At 47.9% G+C, this 23,029-nt stretch overlaps 1 long non-coding RNA gene across 1 annotated transcript in view; it reads left to right on the forward strand.

The window, feature by feature from the left end:
- Window positions 1-15,560: 15,560 nt before the first annotated feature.
- LOC139247277 (uncharacterized) overlaps window positions 15,561-23,029 on the forward strand; it is a 34,728-nt gene continuing 27,259 nt past the window's right edge. The window contains exon 1 of the long non-coding RNA XR_011590856.1: window positions 15,561-15,617. This is a non-coding gene — a long non-coding RNA (uncharacterized lncRNA). The remainder of the gene's footprint in view (window positions 15,618-23,029) is intronic.

Consider the following 23,029-nt stretch of genomic DNA (forward strand, 5'->3'; position numbering starts at 1 on the left):
AGTAAGGGGGGGGGCGCGCGAGAGGAGAAGTCACAATATCTTTGGGTGTGGTCCATCCATACAGACCTGGAGAGAGACAACTGCGAACCTGTGCAGCCTGCTTTCCTGCCATTTTGAGCTTCTTTCAAAGGTTAAATTTAAGTATGGGGGCAATACTGACAATGCCAATACCTTGTGTGAGCCTTCTGCATCATGGTGCTCTGTAGGAGATAATTGATTTGACTTCATCGCATCACGAACATCAGAGCCCGTATGGGGCTGGGCAGGAGGCCTTACCCACCTCGGGTATATCGAGACAGGCGTTCATATCTCCACCTGAGTGATGCAGACTGTGTCAGAAGGCTACGTTTCCGCAAAGAAGTTGTGAGTGAGATCTGTGAGTAGGTCAAAGCAGTCCTGCAACCTAGAAGCATCAGGAGGATTGCTTTGTCAGTTGAAGTGCAATTTCATTTTATGCCTCCGGATCGTTTCAAGCTACAACTGGGGATTTGTGCACCATCTCTCAACATGCAACACATGTCTCCATTCGCCAGGTCATGGCAGCACTGTGTGCGCGGAGGAATGACTTCATAAAGTTTCCCTATGATCGCCCAAGCAATCCATGACAGGGCTGTGGACTTCTCCAGGATTGCTGGCTTCCCAAAGATGCAGGGCTGCATTGATTGTACCCACATCGCCTTGCGAGCACCTTTGCAGGATTCCAAGATGTACAGGATCAGAAAAGGCTTCCACTCCATGAATATACAGCTCGTGTGTGACAACATGCATCATATCGTCAGTCGATGCAAGATACCCTGGCAGCACCCATGATGCATTCATCCTACTCGACACCATTATATCTGCCATATTTCAGCAGCATCAGCCAGAAGGGCACAGCTGGCTACTGGGAGACAAAGGGTACGGCCTCGCCACCTGGCTCATGACGCCCCTACGCGTAACCCGGACAGAAGCTGACCGTCAATACAACATGTCGCACATTGCGACGCGCAGCATCATTGAGAAGACCATTGGCATATTGAAGCAGCGTTTCCGATGCCTGGACCATTCCGGAGGCTACTTGCTGTACTCCCCTGAGATTGTCGGTCAGTTCACTGTTGTGTGCTGCATGCTGCATAACTTAGCCAGCATTAGGCAGCAGCACCTAGTAGTGGAAGACCCAACTGTGGCGAAAGTGGCTGATGATAATGATGTGGAAGATGCAGGAGGAGGAGGAGGAGGACGACGAGGATGAGGAAGCCATGCAAGTGCCTGAGGCCAGAGCATGACGGCAGAGGAGGGTGGGCCATCATGCCCCTTTAACAATTGCTCGAGCCTTGCGCCAGCAGCTCATCTATGAACGCTTTACTGATGCCTGAGGGCTCAGCGACAACTATTCCACATAAACGTGTTTACTGTTTGGAGCTGTTCCGTAATGTTCTGTTGTATTAATGGAACATGATTCAGTTTTAATATAAAATATATTTTATTCAAAAGTTTACAATATATTTAAGTTAACTTTAATAAAATTATTCTAGTATCAAACTTTACTTTAATATCACTCTTTAAGATCACTTATAAACTTGTAAATTTACATAACTTACAAAAAACTTTTAATTTGAGAACAGGTACAACAGTAGCAATAATAATAACAGCAACAATAACAACAGCAACAAAGAAAGGCTGTACCCATCTCTCATCCCCCTTATTCTAAGACTGCCCGCTGCGCTTGGTCTTGGATACACCACCACCCCTGCCCGCAGGCGGTGGCGCAGTTTCTGGGCTTGATGCCAAGCTTATTTTTCTAACATCTCGGGTACTGCGCACCTCTTGAGGGTGGGGAGCGTCTGCGTCAGGCGACGAGTTGGAGTGCCCAGGTGGAAAGTTGGAGGGCCCGGCTTTGGGCTCTTCAGAGGCTGGTGTGGGGATTGGAGTGGGAGTGACAGTTGATTCTGTCAATGGATGCGGGGTCTGGGTGTGTTCACTTATTGCAGCAGCTAACTCCCACATGCTGTCCCTCATGGACCCTGACAGTGTCTCAACGACCTGCAATATTCCCTCCCTCATGTTGAGCAGAACTGTCTGAACTACCTACAACATTCCCTCCCTCATGGTCAGTGACATGGTTTGCACTACCTCTGACATTCCCTCCCTCATGGCTACTATTCCCTCACTGATGGTCCCGGATATTGTTCCCATTTCTCATGTCATTGCTGTCAACTTTCCAGACAGTCCCACTACCTCATCGCTCACCCCACTGATGGCATCCAGGAGTGATCGGGTAAGATCAATGCTCTCCACACTCAATGACATCATCTGAACCACATCTGTTAGATCCCGCACCTCAGGAGAGCGCGGTTGAGCTCTCCTTCCCTTCCTCCCCACGGGTGTGCCTCGCTGCACAACACCACTGGGACCGGCAACCACTTCTTTTTACACTAGCTTCCAGATCTCATGGTGGTCAGTAATCCAGCTCTTGCCATCTGTTCTCAATCACAGTAACTAGTGCCTCCATTTCTTCCTGTAAGAAATTCTTGGTCCTTGCACTGTGTTGCATCTTGTATTGCTCCAACTACGATTTTCCCAATGCTCTCAAAGCACTCCTTCTCACACTCACAACTGGATCTTTGAAGGACCAAGATGAATTTGTAGGACTTACCCTCTCCCTTGAGTGTGGGCCCAGCTTGTGCAGTACTGGTTGCTTTTTTTTCCAGGCAGGACCCATCAAAGCAGCAACCCTCTCCTCAAAGAGTGTCAGTGGGTGCAGATTTGCCGGGCCTCCTCTTGTTCGAGTTCTTTCCCTTTTACTATGTGTCACCTTCCTCTACAAAGATGAAAATGCAACTTTTTAGAGAGGATGTCTTTCTGCCGGGTGGGACATTTCCAATTGCAATTCCATTGAATAAATGAAAATATTACTTACACTTGACCAAGGTCCTGCCATTTCTTTTTACACTGGTCTCTAGATCTAGAGGTGGTCACCACTGCGCAGTGATCTTCTGCAACTTGGTTCCAGCATTTCTTCATTTATTTGGGTGTAACTTTTGTGTGACCTCTGCTGGTGTCCAGCTCCTGCCATCTGTTCTCAATCACAGTAACTAGTGCCTCCACTTCTTCCTGTAAGAAATTCTTGGTCCTTGCACCACATTGCATTTTGTATTGCTCCAGCTGCGATTTTTCCAATGCTCTTTTTCACACACACAACGGATGGCTGATTGCCAAATCCGTACTGAGCATGTGTGTCCATTGGAACAATGTCAAAAATGTAACTTTCTTTTCGTGCATGCGCAGAAGGAGCGTCTTCATTTTTTGGTGCAGACATCCCCCCCCTCCCCCCGAGGTGATTGGACACACTGCATGGCACCAAATTCAAATTACACATCGGGGAAACATTGGCAAAATAGTTCGGGCGCATTTCTGGTCTAGAAAAACAGGCATAACTATGGCAATACGCCAGAAAATGGGCTTGGGGAAAATTTAGCCATAATGTTGCCAAAAAGAAAAGTATGTCTGAGCATTGGGAGGATTTTAGAATTCAGCAGAAATTGATAAAGAAAGAGAAAAAAGAATGAGAGTAAATTAGCAAGAGGCATAAAAACAGATTGCAAACGTTTCTATAGATATGTAAATAGGAAGAGATTAGTGAAAGTGGGCCCATTAGAGGCAGAGACAGGAGAAATTATAATGGGCAATAAGGAAATGGCAGAGACATGAAACAAATACTTTGTATCTATCTTCACAATATAGGACACAAAAAACATTCCAGAAATAATGGGAAACCAAGGGTCGAAAGAGAATGAGAAACTTAAAGAAAGCTGTATAAGTAAAGACTAAAGGGCTCAATTTTCCCCAAGCCTGTTTTCTGGCATATTGCCAGAGTTATGCTGGGTTTTCTAGGCCTGAAATGCGCCAGAAATATTTTGCCAAACTTTCCCTGATGTATAAATCCAATTTGGTGCCACGCAGTGTGTCCAGTGTCCTTGGGGAGCTGAGCCTGCTGTCTGCATCAAAAAACAAAGCTGCACCTTCTGTGCATGCACGAAAAAAGTTATGTTTTTAACATTGTTCTAATGGACGCGCATGCCCATTACAGCTTGGATTTGGCAATCGGCCATTTTTAAAGAGCCAGTTGTGCGTGTGTGTGTGAGAAGGAGTGCTGTGTGAGTGCATTGAAAAAAATCACAGCTGGAACAATACCGACAGTCTCAGGGGAGTACAGCAAGTAGCCTCCGGAATGGTCCAGACATCGGAAACCCTGTTTCAATATGCCAATGGTCTTCTCAATGGTGCTGCGTGTCACAATGTGCGACATGTTGTATTGACGGTCAGCTTCCGCCCGGGTTACGCGTAGGGGCGTCATTAGCCAAGTGGCGAGGCCGTACCTTTTGTCTCCCAGTAGCCAGCTCTGCCCTTCTGGCTGTTGCTCAAACATGGCAGATATAACACTGTCACATAGCATGAATGCATCATGGGTGGTCCCAGGGTATTTTGCATCGACTGACGATATGATGCATGTCGTCACATACGAGCTGCACATTAATGGGGTGCAAGCCTTTTCTATTCCTGTACATCTCGGAATCCTGCAAAGGTGCTCGCAAGGCGATGTGAATACAATCAATGCAACCCTGTACCTTTGAGAAGCCAGAAATTCTTGAAAAGCCCACAGCCCTGTCATGGATTGCTTGGGCGGTCATGGGGAACTTTATGAAGTCATTCCTCCGCGTATACAGTGCAGCCATCACCTGGCGAATGGAGACATGTGTTGCACGCTGAGAGATGGTGCACAGATCCCCAATTGTAGCTTGAAATGATCCAGAGGCATAGAATGAAAATGCAGCTGTAACCTTCACTTCAACTGACAAAGCAGTCCTCCTGACGCTTCTCGGCTGCAGGTCTGGTTTCACCAACTCACAGATCTCACAGACAACTTCTCTGCAGAAATACAGCCTTCTGACACAGTCTGCATCACTCAGGTGCAGGTACAAATACCTGCCTCGATATACCCGAGTGTTATGTATGTATGTAGACCTTAACAATGTAAGACCTGCCACCAGGGGGCACACCTGTGGGAGACCTAAAAGTCACCTGTGCACCCTGGGGCAAGCAGGTATAAAAGGTGACTCACCATGCTGCTTCCTCACTCTAGAGTCTGGAATAAAGAGACCAAGGTCACAACAGTTTGAGCTTGCGATATAGTCCTGTGGATTTATTCTGAACATAACAAATTGGCGATGAGTAACGGATCACGAACTTCCACGCGGTAATGGCTGCTGTTGGTATTCTTGAGAGATTTGTTGAGGGTGATGATTGGGAAGCCTTCGTTGAGCGCCTTGACCAGTACTTTGTGGCCAACGAATTGGACAAGGCTGAGACGGAGGCCAAGCGCAGGGCAATTCTCCTCATCGTATGTGGGCCATCGGTATATGGCCTCCTAAAAGATTTGCTGGCACCGGTCAAAATAACGGACGAAGGCGCGTCCAGACTACGGGATGAGAGAGCGTCCAGACCATGGGATGAGAGAGCGTCCAGACCATGGGATGAGAGAGAGTCCAGACCATGGGATGAGAGAGCATCCAGGCCACGGGATAAGGGAGCGTCCAGGCCACGGGATAAGAGAGCGTCCAGACCACGGAAGGTTGCCGCAACAGAACGGAGGAATGTGTCGCCCAGCAAGGAAGATGACTGGGTTCAGGGCAAAGGCAAAGGGGCGGCCGCAGTGAAGGCCAGGAACCCATCACACTCAAATAAATTGTGTGCAGGCGAACACCAACTGGTCGTATATGTATCTGACAAAGTACTTGTAACAAGTGATGTGTTATCACATGGGGTCGGGTGTGTTGTATAGAAAGCCAAAGTAGCGGGCGAACCTCAACCAGTTGTATATTATCTAACAAAGTATTCGTAGCAAGTGAGATGTTACCGCACGGGGTCGGGAGTGTTATGCAGCAAACAAAAGTAGTGGGCGAGCCCCAAACGATTGAACATGTATCTAATAAATTAAACAAAGCAGCAGCCTGTGTTCACGGGACTAAAGAGACGCACCAAAGAGTGTCCCAATATGTGCTCGAGTCAGACAAGCTACTCATCCCACAAGCTTGGGAGAGCAGAGGCACCATTATTGATGCTTTGTTTCGCGAATGTCCAACACTGTCTGTGCACTGTAACATGATCCGCCATGGGCCAGGCACAGAGAGCAGCACCCATGCTCTCAGTTGGCTACCGTTGCCCACCCCCGGGGTGTAAACGGCATAGCCTGCACACCCACTCGTGGTCGTGGAAGTGCTAGAAAGCAAGGGGTCAACTGTAACAGCCCCCCCAGCTTAGGACCTGGACCAGCCAGGATCCCATGTTACCACCTGCCAAAGGTGAACTGCTAGACGGGATGTGGCAACCTATCCACCAAAAAGACGATAGACCCATCCCAATGTTGCAAAGCAAGGCAGGGCGGCTACAAGCAGTCAGTGATCCGGGGCCCCTATACTACAGCCCAATGTCCACGGGGACCACTAGGCCTCCCGCCACTTCCGAAAGTCTCAAGGCCTTTGTGGCCATCCTAGGCTTGCCAGACCTCAGGGTCAGCGCCCAAATCACTAAACCTAGCACCACGGGTGCCATGGTGGACTCCTTACAGACCCGGCTATCCTGGGTGTTACGCAATCACCAGACTGAATCACTCAGAACCGAGCCTTCCGCATGCCATCAGCAGAGAATACACCATAAGTGCACGGCCCCGCCACACGACATCAGAATAAGTGATGTAGACCATGTTCAGGGCCCCAGTCAGGCTGCTAGCACCGCATTAGCCAAGGGGGTGTAGGTGATGAAAACAGAGTGTTTGATTGTGAAACAATGTACCAGGCTAACGAGTAAAGCAGTGGGCGAGACCAACCTGCGAACGACAGATAACGGGGAACCACACTGTAAGGACCTGGCCCCCACCAACATGATCAGCTTCGTCGTCAACCACAAGGACAAACCCACCATGTCAAGACTTCAACCCAGGCGATCGACCCGGGGGCACGGGCCGCCAGATCGCCTCAACTTGCACAATAAGACTTTTGGTTGGAGGTGGGGGGGTGTGCGGGGAGGGAGTGATATTATGTATGTATGTAGACCTTATCCAAATGTAAGACTTGCCACCAGAGGGCACACCTGTGGGAGGCCTAAGGGTCACCTGTGCACCCTGGGGCAAGCAGGTATAAAAGGTGACTCACCATGCTGCTTCCTCATTCTAGAGTCTGAATAAAGAGACCAAGGTTACAACAGTTTGAGCTTGCGATATAGTCCTGTGGATTTATTCTGAACATAACACTGAGGTGGGTAAGGCCTCATCTCCAGCACCCTACAGGCTTTGATGTTACTGATGCGATGAGCACCATGAATCAGAACGCTCGCACAAGGTGTGGCATTGGCAGTATTGGCCACATACTCAGTTAAACTTTCAAAGAAGCTCAAAACGGCAGGAAAGCAGGCAGCACAGGTTCACAGTTCTCTCTCCCCAAGGTCTGTATGGATGGACCACACAATGATCATATGACCTCTCTCTCCCCAGGCAATAAGTCTCGTGTCTCGTGTCTCGTGTCTCGTGTCTCGTGTCTCGTGTCTCGTGTCTCGTGTCTCGTGTCTCGTGTCTCGTGTCTCGTGTCTCGTGTCTCGTGTCTCGTCTCGTCTCCGGACCCCAAGCCGCTGTGTTCGGACGTGAGGCCAATTCTGCCAGCCAAACCTACAACCCTCCAGGCCTTCTTCAAGATGTTCGGTGGTGGCATGTGAGTGAGTAAAAAATGAGAAAACGTGTGAAATCCAACAAATTTACACTTCTACGTTGACAGGTTAAAAAAAAGTTGAAAATTATTATTGATTTTGACAGTGTTCTTGACTCCGTCCAAAATCTTCGATTTAAAAGCAATGGCGTCTTTTCAGCGCAGATTTGTGAATGTGCGCTGGTTTCTTAACTCACCAGAAGGTTTTTTGGGAGTGGCCAGATACGCCAATGTAATGGAGAAAAATGTTGGCCAAACTGCGAACAATTGAAGAAACCAGCACAGACATGAGGGAACGCCCCTTTTGTGGTGAAAAAAAACTGACTTAGAAAAATCATAACTAAGTCCGTTACGCCGGTGCAGATCGCAGAGGGAAAGTTTGAAAAAAAAAGCAGCAAAAATTTAACTCAACACTCCAAAAAAACCCAGCCTGCTCAAAAAAAAACGGCGCAAATCACTGGGGAAAATTGAGCCCATAGTACTGGACTAATGGGAAATTAATGTGACTAAGTGTCGACATATCCCCTGGAACTGACTAACTGCATCCTACAATTTGAAAAGAGGTAGCTGTAGAGATAGAGGATGCACTGCTATTAATCTTACAAAGATCACTGGATTCTAGAACAGTCCCCAAGGATTGGAAGGTAGCAAACATAACACTGCTATTTAAAAAAGGAGGAAGAGAAAAAACAGGGAGTTATGGCCAGTTAGATTGATATCAGTAGTTGGCAAAATGCTAGAATCTATTATTAGGGACATGGTAACAGGGCACTTAGAAAATAATATGATTAGGCAGAGTCAACATGGTTTTATGAAAGGGAAATCGTGATTGGCAAATCTATTAGAGTTTTTTGAAGATGTAACTAGTAGTATGGATAAGAAGGAACTAGTGGATGTAGTGTATTTGGATTTTCAAAAACCATTCAATAAGGTGCCACACAAGAGGTTATTACACAAAATTACAACTCATGGGATGGGGGTAATATATTAGCCTGGATGGAGGATTGGTTAATTGACAGAAAACAGAGAGTAGGAATGAACAGGATGCTTTCAGGTTTGCAGGCTGTAACTAGTGGATCAGTGCTTGGGCCTCAGCTATTTACAATCTAAGTTAATGACCGAGAAGGTGTAACCTGCACCTTGTTCCTTGAGCTGGCCTTCCCCTGCCCGCCGGGTCTCGCTTCGGGCGGCAATGTCGATATCATAGTTCCTGGGCAACTATGGCAGTGCGGCGTTCTGGCCTGTCGCTGTTGTGGTTGTCCATTAGGGTCCTGACGTTCCAGGTCCCATACCTCATGTTAATGGAATGAAAGATGCCTGTGCGTGAGTTCTTTCTGGAAAGGGAAACCAGAGGCAGAACGCCGCCTCCACAGAGTCGGCTTCGCCATCAAAAATGAGCTGGTTGACCGCTTCAAAGACTCCCCCTGTGGGGCTAACAAACACCACATGACTCTTCGACTCAGCCTATCCCGGAACCAGTGCGCCACAGTCATCAGTGCGTACGCCCCGACACTCGATGCAACTGATGAGGCCAAAGAGAGTTTTTACACCAACCTCGAAAAATCCCTGTCCTGCGATCCCGCGGGCGACAAACAGATCCTCCTCGGTGACTTCAACACCAGGGTTGGCAAGGGCACAGACCTCTGGGGGGGGCATGATTGGCAGAGAGGGGGTAGAGAAAGCCAACTCCAGTGGTACCCTACTCCTGACAAAATGTCTAGAGCACGAACTTGTCATCACCAACACCTTGTTCCACCAGAGGGACAAATACAAGGCATCGTGGCAACACCCTCGCTCCAAACACTGGCACCTGCTCGACTATGTCATCGTCCAAGCCAGGGATCACAAGGATGTGCGCATGACAGGAGCCGACGACTGTTGGACGGACCACCGCCTAATCCGATTCATCATCGACATCAACATAGCCCCAAAGTGGAGGGGACAGCAGAAGCAGTGCCGCAAAAAAGTCAATGCCGAAGCACTTAAGGACCCAGCTAAGAGAGCCCTATACAGCCAGCGCCTCACAACTAACCTGGCGTGCATTGATGACCCCGAGACGCAGAAAGCCCACAGCTCTTGGTCTGCCCTCCACACCTCCATAACCAAGGTCTGCAAAGAGACACTCGGTTACTCAACCAGGAAACACCAGGACTGGTTTGATGAGAATGATCAAGAGATCCAAGAGCTAATAGATCGCAAGCGCAGGGCATTTCTGAGCATTAAACAACAACCCAACGCGGGAGCAGCAAAGCAGCATTACAAACGGCTCAAGGCTGAGGTCCAACAAAAAACCCAGGACCTAAAGAACAGGTGGTGGATGGAGAAAGCACAGGAGATACAGCCACTGGCCGACAACCATGATGTGCGATAATTCTTCATCGCAGTCAAGGCCACCTCGGGGCCAAACACTCAAGGCCCCACCCCACTGCTGGCCAAGAACGGGGAAACACTCATCAAGGACACCGAGGCAGTCAGGGCCCGCTGGAAGGAGCACTTCGAAGATCTCCTCAATCGAGACTCTGCCTTTGACTCGAGTGTTCTCGACTCCATCCTGCAGCATGCTACCCGCCACCACCTCAGTGAGAGGCCAACACTGCATGAGGTAGAAATAGCCATAAGACAGCTCAAAAACAACAAGGCTACTGGTGCGGATGGAATCCCTGCTGAGGCATTGAAGTATGGCGGAGAGTCACTGCTGGCACGAATACACGACCTCATTTTTTCATCTGGAGGGAGGAGAGCATGCCGGGGAATCTCAGAGATGCAGTAATCGTGACCATCTTTAAAAAAGGGGACAAGTCTGACTGTGGCAACTACAGAGGAATCTCCCTGCTATCAGCCACTGGGAAAGTCGTCGCTAGAGTCCTCCTCAACCGTCTTCTTTCTGTGGTCGAGGAACTCCTCCCGGAGTCACAGTGCGGATTTCATCCCCTATGGGGCACAACGGACATGATTTCTCTGCAGGAAAAACGCAGAGAACAGCGCCAGCTCTTATACATGGCCTTCTTCGACCTTACAAAGGCCTTTGACACTGTCAACCACGAGGGTCTATGGAGTGTCCTCCTCCGTTTCGGATGCCCCAAAAGTTCGTCACCATCCTCCACCTGCTCCAGACGACATGCAGGCCGTGATCCTTACCAACGGATCCACCACAGACCCAATATCCACGTCCGGACCGGGGTCAAACAGGGCTGCGTCATCGCCCCAACCCTCTTCTCAATCTTTCCCGCTGCCATGCTCCACCTCACAGCCAACAAGCTCCCCGCTGGAGTGGAACTAAACTGCAGAACCAGTGGGAACCTGTTCAACCTTCGCCGTCTCCAGGCCAGGTCCAAGACCACCCCAACCTCCGACGTCGAGCTACAGTACGTGGACGACGCCTGCGTCTGCGCACATAGAGGCTGCACTCCAGGACAAGATCGACTGAGGCATGGGCCTTACGCTAAACATCCACAAGACAAAGGTCCTCCACCAGCCTGTCCTCACCGCACAGCACTGCCCCCCCAGTCATCAAGATCCACAGCGCAGCTCTGGACACCCTGGACCACTTCCCATATCTCTGGAGCCTCCTATCAACAAGAGCAGGCATCGACAATGAGATCCAACACCGCCTCCAATGCGCCAGTGCAGCCTTCGGCCGCCTGAGGAAAAGAGTGTTTGAAGACCAGGCCCTCAAAACCGCCACCAAGCTCATGGTCTACAGGGCTGTAGTAATACCTGCCCTCCTCTATGGCTCAGAGACATGGACCATGTACAGTAGACACCTCAAGTTGCTGGAGAAATACCAACTACGTCTCCGCAAGATCCTACAAATCCCCTGGGAGGACAGGCGAACCAACATCATGCCAGACACAAGACTCCCAAAGCAAGAGCTCTACTCGGAGCTCCTACACGATAAATGAGCCAAAGGTGGGCAGCAGAAATGCTACAAGGACACCTTCAAAGCCTCCCTGATAAAGTGCAACATCTCCACTGACACCTGGGAGTCCCTGGCCCAAGACCGCCCTAACTGGAGGAAGTGCATCCGAGAGGGCGCTGAGCACCACGAGTCTCAATGCCGAGAGCATGCAGAAATCAAGCGCAGACAGCGGAAAGAGCGTGCGGCAAACCAGTCCCACCCACCCCCTCCCTCAACGACTATCTGTCCCACCTGTGACAGGGACTGTTGTTCTCGTATTGGACTGTTCAGCCACCAAAGAGCTCACTTCAGGAGTGGAAGGAAGTCTTCCTTGATTCCGAGGGACTGCCTATGCTGATGATAATGACCTAGGTGAAGGGACTAGTGTAACATATCCAAGTTAGGTGGGAAAGTAAGCTGTGAGGAGGACACAAAGAGGCTGCAGAGAGATATGGACAGGTTGACTGAGTGGGCAAGAACATTATGGAGATACTGGCCATAATCTTTCAATCCTCCTTGGATACAGGGCTGGTGTCAGAGGACTGGAGAATTGTAAATGTAACACACTTGTTCAAAAAAAGGTGTACGGATAAACCCAGCAACTACAGTCAATTTAACCTCAGTAGTGGGGAAGCTTTTAGAAACGATAATCCTGGACAAAATTAAGAGTCACTTGCACAAGTATGGATTCATTAAGAAAAGCCAGCACGGACTTGTTAGAGGCAAGTCATGTTTAACTAACTTGATGGAGTTTTTTGATGAGGTAACAGAGGGTTGATGTGGGCAATGCGGTTGATGTGGTGTACATGGACTTCCAAAAGGTGCTTAATAAATAAAGTTGAAGCCCATGGAATAAAAGGGACAGCGGCAGCATGAATATGAAATTGGCTAAGTGATAGGAAACATAGAGTAGTGATGACCGGTTGTTTTTCAGACTGGAGGAAGGTATACAGTGGTGTTCCCCAGGGGTCGGTACTAAGACCACTGCTTTTCTTGATATATATTAATAACTTAGACTTGGGTGTACAGGACATAATTTCAAATTTTGCAGATGACAAAACTTGGAAGTGTAGGGAACAGTGAGAAGGATAGTGATAGACTTCAAGAAGACATAGATTGGCTGGTGGAATGGGCAGATACATGGCACATGAAATTTAACGCAGAAAAGTGTGAAGTGATGCATTTTGATAGGAAGAACGAGGAGTGACAATATAAACTAAAGGGTACAATTCTAAAGGGGGTGCAGGAACAGAGAGACCAGGGGTTATATGTGCACAAATCGTTTAAGGTGGCAGGGCAGGTTGAGAAAGTGGTTAAAAAATGTATACGGGATCCTGGGCTTCATAAATAGAGGCATAGAGTACAAAAGCAAGGAAGCTATGAAGAACCTTTGCAAAACACTCTTTCGGCCTCAACTGGAGTATTTTGTCCAATTCTGGGCAGCGCACTTTAGGAAGGATGTGAAGGCCTTAGAGAGGATGCAGAAAAGATTTACAAGAATAGTTCCAGGGATGAGGGACTTCAGTTACGTGGATAGACTGGAGAAGCTGGGGTTGTTCTCCTTAGAGCAGAAAAGGTTGAGAGGAGATTTGATTGAGGTATTCAAAATCATGAGGCATCCAGAGTGTAGAGAAATTGTTCAACTGTTCCCACTGGCGAAAGGGTCAAGAACCAGAGGGCACAGATTTAAGGTGATTGGCAGAAGAACCAAAGGCGACATGAGGAAAAACCTTTTTACACAGCGAGTGATTAAGGTCTGTAATTCACTGCCTGAAATGGTGAAGGCATTCAATTGTGGCTTTCAAAAAGGAATTGGATAAGTACCTGAATGAAAAAAAACTGCAGGGCTACAGAGAAAGGGCAGGGGAGTGGGACTAGCTGAAGTGCTCTTGCAGAGAGCCGGCACAGATTCAACGGGCCGAATGGCCTCCTTCTGTGCTGTAACCATTCTATGATTCTACGGCAAATGAAATACAATGTGGGGAAGTGTGATGTTATCCATTTTGGTAGGAAAACCAAAAAAGCAGAATATTGTTTGAACGGTGAGAGATTGCTAAATGTTTGCATTCAGAGGGACTTGGGTGTCCTTGTACATAAATCACAGTAAGTTAATATGCAGATACAGCAAGCAATTAGGAAAGAAAATGGTATGTTTACTTTTATACTCTCATCCCTTTGTAACAAAAGTTAAGAAGTCTTACGACAATTGTACAGGGCATTAGTGAGGTCACACTGGGAGTACTGTGTACAACTCTGGTCCCTTTACCTAAGGAAAGACATACTTGCCTTAGAGGGAGTGTAACAAAGGTTTATTAGACTGATTCCTAGGATGAGGGCTATGAGGAGAGATTGGGTAGACTAGGCCTATATTCCCTAGAGTTTAGAAGAATGAGAGGTGATCTAATTGAAATATACACAATTCTTAAGGAGCTTGACAGGGTTAATGCTGAGAAAATGTTTCTCCTAGCTGGAGAATCCAGAACATGGGTGCACAGTCTCAGAATAAGGGATCGGCCATTTAGGACTCATATGAGAAAGTTCTTCACTCAAAGGATTGTGAATCTTTGGAATTCTCTACCAAGAGAGCTGTGGATGCTCAGTCATTGAGAATATTCAAATTTTTGGGAACTAAGGGAATATGGGGATATGGGTTAGTGCGGGAAGGTGGAGTTGAGGTAGAAGATCAGCAATGATCTTCTTCAATAGTGGAGCAGGCTCAAAGGACCAAATGGCCGACTCTGGCTCCTATTTCTTATGTAAAAGTACTTCATTGGCCGTAAAGCATTTTGGGACATCCAGAGGTTGTGAAAGGCGCTATATAAATGCAAGTCTGTCTTTCTTTTTTCTTTCCTTGTGGATGAGTATTTTGTGCAATAATGGATGATTGGTGGAAAATGGTAGGTGGACACTTGCTGTAAAGTGCAATAATCTAGTCAATCCACTTCTCACCTCCAATGTATATCCAGCATTAATTCTCTTCTCATTTAACTTTCAGAGTTTGAACCCATCGGCCTCAATATTAATCCTCCCCAAAACGGACGAGAGATGTTCGGGGTGGGATTAAATCATCAAATGCACGAACCGCAATTCTAACCCGCTGCGCCCGTGCCCCTTTCCATTTTTATAATGGCGGATATCGGGGCTCAGGGCATCAGAGTATCCCGCCTTGGAGAGGTAGGTCGGTCACTAATATACTTTAATTAGGCTGCCTGATTATGCAATTATGAGCCCAATTTGCAATTAATAGCTGCTACACAGGTTTCCCGGGATTCAGGAAATTCGGCAGTGAAATTGTGGGTCGATTAGATGGTTAAAGGTCAGATCTGAATAAAAGTTCAGTGGTGACAGCTACTTTCTCAGTTCCCTCTGGGAAACGGTTTGGGGAGAGTACTTGTTGTAGGAGAGTTATTTGTACAGTTTTGAGACATTCAAACAGTGAACATCAGGATGGGTGGCACTATGGCTGCTTTTGATTGGACTTCGAATGAGAAGAGAATGAGCACCCTCAGCAGCATGAGCGTGGTTTGGATGGAGTGCAGTTGGCCAGTAGAGAAGAGGGAAAGAAGAAGAAAAAGAAAGACGTGCGTTTATATTGCGCTTTTCACAACCACCGGATGTCCCAAAGCGCTTTACAGTCAATGAAGTGTAGTCACTGTTGTAATGTAAGAAATGAGAAGGTTCGAGGTCGCAGGAGGCCTACCTAACATGGTCTACAGACAGAGGCTCAATTTTCTTGACCTCTCAAGATGCTTCTGAAGGCTGAGATTGTTACGTCAGATGGTCGCAAACATCTGCACCATGCTAGAAGACCTGGTACCTGCTAGCCACGCATTACCAGTGACTGTGAAAGTCACCACCACCCTCTATTGCTTTGTCTCTGGTTCCTTCCAGGGTGCTACAGGAGACATAGCGGGGGTCTCGCAGTCAGCTGCACATCATTGCATTAGGCAAATAATGGATATATTGTTTGCCAGAGCTGAGAGGTATGTAAACTTTCCATGTGATGACAATAGCCAGAATGAGTAGGCACTCAGATTCAAGTCTCTGCCTGGCTTTCCACAGGTGCAGGGACCCGTACACAGATGGCAATTGGAGCACCCCTAGATCAACCATAGAATCATAGAAATTTACAGCATGGAAGGAGGCCATTTCGGCCCATCGTGTCCAGCCTAATCCCACTTTCCAGCTCTTGGTCCGTAGCCCTGTAGGTTACAGCACTTTAAGGGCACATCCAAGTATTTTTAAAATGTGGTGAGGATTTCTGTTATGCATAGAGAAAGAGTCAGACTGAACACTGTGAGCTCAAAGTAAAGTGTGACCGTAATCTTTTATTGCAGGTCTCCAGAGTGCCTCTCCAACCTGTGAGGCCTCCTTAAATACCTGTGCTCCCAAGGGATTATGGGATCCCTTGGGACTCCAGGGATGAGTCCTCTGGTGGCTGTACAGAGTAAATACAAGTTTACATACATAACAGCATTCCCCCCCCGCGTGCCAAAGTCAATAGTGTAACTATTTACAATGTGAGTCAATCTGGCGCTCTTCTTGCCCTGGTTGATTGTCTCAGTGTGAAAGCTGGTATTGTTGGATCATTTGTTGGGCCCTTGCTGGGCTGCTGTGCAGCTGGCCTTGCTTGGCTGCCTGGTGTGTTGGGTCCTGCTGGGCTGCTGTGGATGATGGGTTCTGCTTCGTGGTCAACCATGGTGCCGGTTGCCACTGGTGTGTATGTTGGGGAATCAAAAAAGGTAGGGTCCAACGTGGGTTGCTCAGGATAGTCGCTCAGGATAGTCCGTGAATCTGAGTTTGATTTGGTCCAAGTGTTTCCGGTGAATGAGTCCATTTGAAAGTTTGACGCGAAACACCCTGCTCCCCGCTTTGGCCACGACAGTGCCGGGAAGCCACTTGGGACCTTGTCCATAATTCAATACAAATGCAGGATCATTGATTTCAATCTCGTGTGACACATTTGCGCTATCATGGTATGTACTTTGTTGAAGCCGCCTGCTCTCTACCTGTTCATGTAGATCAGGGTGAACTAATGAGAGCCTTGTCTTAAGTGCTCTTTTCATGAGCAGTTCAGCAGGTGGGATCCCAGTGAGTGAGTGGGGTCTCGTGCGGTAGCTAAGCAGGACTCGGGATAGGCAAGTCTGCAGCGAGCCTTCAGTTACCCTCTTCAAGCCTTGCTTGATGGTTTGCACTGCTCTCTCTGCCTGACAATTGGACGCTGGTTTAAACGGGGCAGATGTGACATGTTTGATCCCGTTACGGGTCAGGAATTCTTCGAACTCAGCACTGGTAAAACATGGCCCGTTGTCGCTCACCAGGATATCGGGTAGTCCGTGTGTGGCAAACATGGCCCGCAGGCTTTCAGTAGTGGCAGCGGACGTGCTAGCCGACATAATATCACATTCAATCCACTTGGAGTATGCGTCTACAACCACAAGGAACATTTTACCCAAGAATGGGCCTGCATAGTCGATGTGTACCCTAGACCACGGTTTGGAGGGCCAAGACCATAAATTTAGTGGCGCCTGCCTGAGTACATTGCTTAACTGCGAGCATGTATTACATCTGTGAATGCAGGACTCTAAGTCCGCATTGATACCGGGCCACTACACGTAGGCTCTGGCTATCGCTTTCATCATTACGATGTCTGGGTGGGTATTGTGGTTGTTGTGTATTGTGGATGTTGTGTATTGTGGATGTTGTGTATTGCTCTGGTACATTAAATGTATGATAATGGTGCACCACAAAGGGCGCTGTGGTGGGAGACCTGAAAGTACCTGCACAAGGCAGTATAAAAGGCTGTTCACCACACCTTTGGGGCACTGTGGAGCTGTTCAATAAAGGACTAAGGTCACAGCAGTTAGATCAACACCAGACGTGTGGAGTCAGTGATTTGTGTGCTACATACATCACAATGGAGGTCATTGATGAAGGTGTCTCTGCCCTTTTTGGGAACCACTACACGATTGCCCCACAGAAGGCAGTCAGCCTGTATAGACACTTCATCTTTACGCCGCTGGAACAGCTTTATCTCTTCCTGCATTTCCACTGGGACACTGGACCAGCTCCCGTGAAGCACACAGCTTTTGACTAGGGATAATAAGGGGTCCTGGCTTGTCCAGGTTTTGATCTGCCAGGCAGTGACAGGTGATTGCTCACTCCCAAATGCTTCCATAACCATGGCTAAATCTGCGGGCTGTGCCATTTCCACCCCCGTGGTGGGCAATGGCAGCCTACTGAGAGCATCAGCGAAGTTTTCTGTGCCTGGCCTGTGGCGGATGGCGTAGTTGTATGCGGACAACGTGAGCGCCCATCTCTGGATGTGGGCCGATGCGTTACTCTCGGAAAACAGGGATATGAGTGGCTTATGATCAGTTTCCAATTTGAATTTTAGCCCAAACAGGTATTGATGCATTTTCTTTACCCCATAAACACATGCTAACGCTTCTTTTTCAATCATGCTGTAGGCTCTCTCAGCCTTAGACAGACTCCTGGATGCATAAGCAACTGGTTGTAGTTTTCCAAAATCATTAGCTTGTTGCAATACAGACCCGACGCCATATGACGACGCATCACATGTTAGTACCAAACGCTTACATGGATCATACAACACAAGCAATTTGTTTGAGCATAACAATTTTCTCGCTTTTACAAAAGCATTTTCTTGGCTTTTGCCCCAAATCCATTCGTCCCCTTTTCGTAGTAAGACATGCAGTGGTTCTAACAGTGTGCTGAGACCCGGTAAGAAGATACCAAAGTAGTCCATGAGTCCCAGAAATGACCGTAGCTCCGTCACGTTCTGTGGTCTCTGTGCATTCTCGATTGCCTCCGTCTTCGCATTGGTGGGCCTGATGCCGTCCACCGCAATCCTCCTTCCCAAGAACTCCACTTCAGGTGCCAAGAAAAGGCACTTCAAGCGTTTTAACCTGAGCCCCACGTGGTTGAGTCGACTAAGAACCTCCTCCAGGTTTTGCAGATGCTTGACTGTGTTCCGACCTATGACCAAGATGTCGTCCTGGAAGACCACGGTGTGCGAGATCGACTTCAATAGGCTTTCATGTTTCTCTGGAATATCGCCGCCGCTGATCGAATTCCAAATGGGCATCTGTTATAAATAAAAAGACCTTTGTGCGTGTTGATGCAGGTGAGGCCCTTCGATGATTCCTCCAGTTCCTGCGTCATGTAGGCTGAAGTCAGATCCAGCTTCGTAATGTCTTTCCTCCCGCCAGCATTGCAAAGAGGTCGTCGACCTTTGGTAGTGGGTATTGGTCCTGCAGGGAGAAACGACTGATAGTTACTTTGTAATCGCCATAGATTCTGACGGTGCCGGCCTCCCTTGAGGACTGGGACAATAGGACTGGCCCACTCGTTGAACTCGATCGGTGAAATGATGCCCTCTCGTTGCAGCCGGTCTAGCTCGATCTCTACCCTTTCTCTCATCATGTACGGCACTGCTCTCGCCTTGTGATGGATGGGTCATGCCCCCGGAATTAGGTGGATCTTCACTTTTGCTCCTTGGAATTCAAACAGAACGTGTTTAAGACCTGGGTACACAAAGTGGCGTCAGCGGGCGATAACGCTCGGACGTCATCCCAGTCCCAGCTTATCTTTCCCAGCCAGCTCCTGCCGAGCAGCGTGGGACCATCGCATGGTACCACCCAGAATTGTAGCTTGTGCACCACTCCATCGTAGGAGAACTTTACGGTAGCACTGCCGATTCCGAGAATCACTTCTTTCGTGTAAGTTCTTAGTTTCGTACGAATTGGAGTGAAAGCTGGCCTTGAGGCCTTGCTGCACCACAATCTTTCGAAAGTCTTTTTGCCCATGATGGACTGGCTCGTGCCCGTGTCCAGTTCCATTGACACCAGGAGTCCATTTAGTTCAACATTCAGCATTATCGGGGGACAATTCGTGGTGAATGTGTGCACTCCATGTACCTCTGCCTCCTCTGTCTGAGGCTCTAGTTTGTCGTGATCCTCCGTGGATCTGTCCTCCTCTGCAACATGGTGGTTTGCAGGTTTAACAGGATTAGCAGCTCGCCTGCACATACATTGAAGGTGTACCATTGTTCCACAGCCCTTGCAACCATACCCTTTGAATCGACATGAATGGAAAACATGATCGCCCCTGCAGCGCCAACAAGTTGTTAATGGCCTTGCATTCATTACCCTTGATGGTGGACTCAGATCTGCGGATGAGCAGTTGCAGGCATGTGTGACCCGCCCTGTATGTTGCGATTCGAAAACATTAGTTTTTTCACAGTACTTGTAGCAGCACTTGTGTGCTGAGATTTGCTTAGTTTTGTCACTGGTGGCATTGAACGCCTGGGCTATCTCTAAGGTTGGGGTCTCTACAGTCAAAAGTTTGCTAAGTACGGTTTCTTGGCAAATGCCAAGTATGAAAAAGTCTCTGAGCATGCGCTCCAAATGTCCTTCAAATTCGCAATGTCCTGCAAGGCGTCTTAGGTTGGCAACATAACTCACCACTTCCTGGCCTTCAGATCTTTTATAGGTGTAGAACCGGTACCTCGCCATCAGAATGCTTTCCTTCGGGTTCAATTGCTCTCGGACCAGTGTGCACAAATCATTGTACGATTTCTCCGTGAGTTTCGCTGGAGTGAGCAGATTCTTCATGAGGCCATACATTGGTGCCCGACAGACGGTGAGGAGGATTGCCCTTTGTTTGGCAGTGCTCTCTTCCCCATCTAGCTCATTGGCCACGAAGTATTGCTCTGCAAAAGTTTCCCAATCATCTCGCTCCGAGAATTTCTCCAGGATGCCCATTGTTCTCTATATCGTTGGGTTCGCTATCTGTATCTCGTCGCCAGTTATGTATGGAGAAAGAGTCAGACTGAACACTGAGCTCAAAGTAAAGTGTGACCATAGTCTTTTATTGCAGGTCTCCAGAGTGCCTCTCCAACCTGTGAGGCCTCCTTAAATACCTGTGCTCCCAAGGGATTATGGGATCCCTTGCGACTCCAGGGGATGAGCACTCTGGTGGCTGTACAGAGTAAATACAAGTTTACATATATAACAGTTTCTGCCTCTACCACCCTTTCAGGCAGTGAGTTTCAGACCCTCACTACCCTCTGGGTGAAGACACTTCCCCTCATATCGCCTCTAAACCTCCACCCAATTACTTTAAATGTATGTCCCCTGGTTGTTGACTCCCTCTGCCAAGGGAAACAGGTCTTTCCTATCCACTCTATCCAGGCCCCTCAATTTTATACACCTCAATCAGATCTCCCCTCAGCCTCCTCTGTTCCAAAGAAAACAGACCCAGCATCTCCAATCTTTCCTCATAGCCAAAATTCTCCAGTCCAGGCAACATTCTTGTAAATCTCCTCTGCACCCTTTCCAGTGCAATTACATCTTTCCTGTAATGTGATGACCAGAACTGCACACAGTACTCCAGCTGCGGCCTAACCAGTGCGTTATACAGTTCAAGCATAACCTCCTTGCTCTTGTATTCCATGCCTCGACTAATAAACGCAAGGATTCCATATGCCTTCTTAACCACCTTATCTACCTGGCCTGCTACCTTCAGGGATCTGTGGACCTGCACTCCAAGGTCCCTTTGTTTCTCTACACTTTTCAGTGTTGCACCATTAAATGTGTATTCCCTTGTCTTGTTTGACCTCCCCAAATGCATTACCTCACACTTATCCAGATTGAATTTAGTTTGCCACTGTTCCGCCCACCTGACCAATACATTGATATCTTCCTGCAATCTGCAGCTTTCTTATCAACCACACAATCTATTTTATGTCATCTGCACACTTCTTAATCATACTCCCAACATTCAAGTCCAATTCATTGATATATACCACAAAAAGCAAGGGACCCAGCACTGAACCCTGTGGATCCCCACTGGATACAGCCTCCCAGTCACAAAAACACCCATCAACCATTTACCCTTTGCTTCCTACCTCAGCCAATTTTAGATCCAACTTGCCACTTCGCCCTGGATCCCATGGGCTCTTACTTTCTTGACCAGTCTGCCACGTGGGGCCTGATCAAAAGCTTTGCTAAAGTCCATATACATCATATGCAATGCCCTCATCAATCCTCCTGGTTACCTCCTCGAAAAATTCAATCAAGTTAGTCAGACACAACCTTCCGTTAACAAATCCATGCTGACTGTCCATATCTTTCCAAATGAAGATTTATCCTGTCATTCAGGACTTTTTCCAATAATGTTCCCACTACTGAGGTTAGGTTGCTCGATCTATCCCTTTCCCCCTTTTTACACAAAGGTACAACATTAGCAATCCACCAGTCCTCTGATACCACACCTGTATCCAGAAAGGACTGGAAAATGATGGTCAGAGTCTCTGCTATTTCCTCTTTTTGTTTCTGTCAACAGCCTGGGATACATTTAAGAACATAAGAAATAGGAGCAGGAGTCGGCCATTTGGTCCCTCGAGCCTGCTCTGCCATTCAATAAGACCATGGCTGATCTGATCATGGACTCAGCTCCACTTCCCTGCCCGCTCCCTATAATCTTTTACTCCCTTATCGCTCAAAAATCTGTCTATCCCCGACTTGGGTTGTGAGGGATCTGGAACTCGCTGCCTGAAAGAGTGGTGGATGCAGAAACCCTCACCACTTTTTAGAGATGGTTGGATGGGCACTTAAAATGATGTAACCTGCAGGGTTACAAACCTAGAGCTGGTAATTGGGATTAGACTGGATGACCTTTTGTTGGCCGGTGCAGAAAAGTGCTAAGTACTGCAGGGAATCAAATACGGCCAGAGTGATCTCCTGGACTAGTTTCGATCGTCTAGATGGATCGGAGAGGAATTTCCCCAGATTTTTTTCTCCCTAAATTGACCTGGGTTTTTATCTGGTTTTTGCCTCTCCCAGGAGATCACATGGCTCCGGTTGGGTTGGAGTGTAGAATGTTTCAGTATAAGGGGTTTGTCGCAATTGTGTGAGGCGGACTGGTTGGGCTGGGTGCTCTTTACCTTTCTGTCATTGTTCACAGGTTTTTTTGTAACCTTCAGGGCTGCTGACCAAGGGCCGTGTGGCTCTGTCAGCCAGCGTGGACATGATGGGCCAAAATAGCCTCCTTCTGCACTGTAAATTTCTATGTTCTATGTTCTTAAATATATTCAATGACCCAGCCTCCACAGTTCTCTGGGACAGAGAATTCCATAGATTACAACCCTTTGAGAGAAGAAATTTCTCATCTCAGTTTTAAATGGTTGACCCCTTATTCTAAGACTATGTCCCCTAGTTTTAGTTTCCCCTACGAGTGGAAATATCCTCTCTGCATTCACCTTGTCCAGCCCCCTCATTATCTGATAAGTTTCAATAAGATCACCTCTCATTCTTCTGAACTCCAATGAGTATAGGCCCAACCTACCCTCATAAGTCAACCCCCTCATCTC

Source organism: Pristiophorus japonicus, chromosome 2 (assembly GCF_044704955.1).
Source record: "Pristiophorus japonicus isolate sPriJap1 chromosome 2, sPriJap1.hap1, whole genome shotgun sequence".
NCBI lineage: Eukaryota > Metazoa > Chordata > Chondrichthyes > Pristiophoridae > Pristiophorus > Pristiophorus japonicus.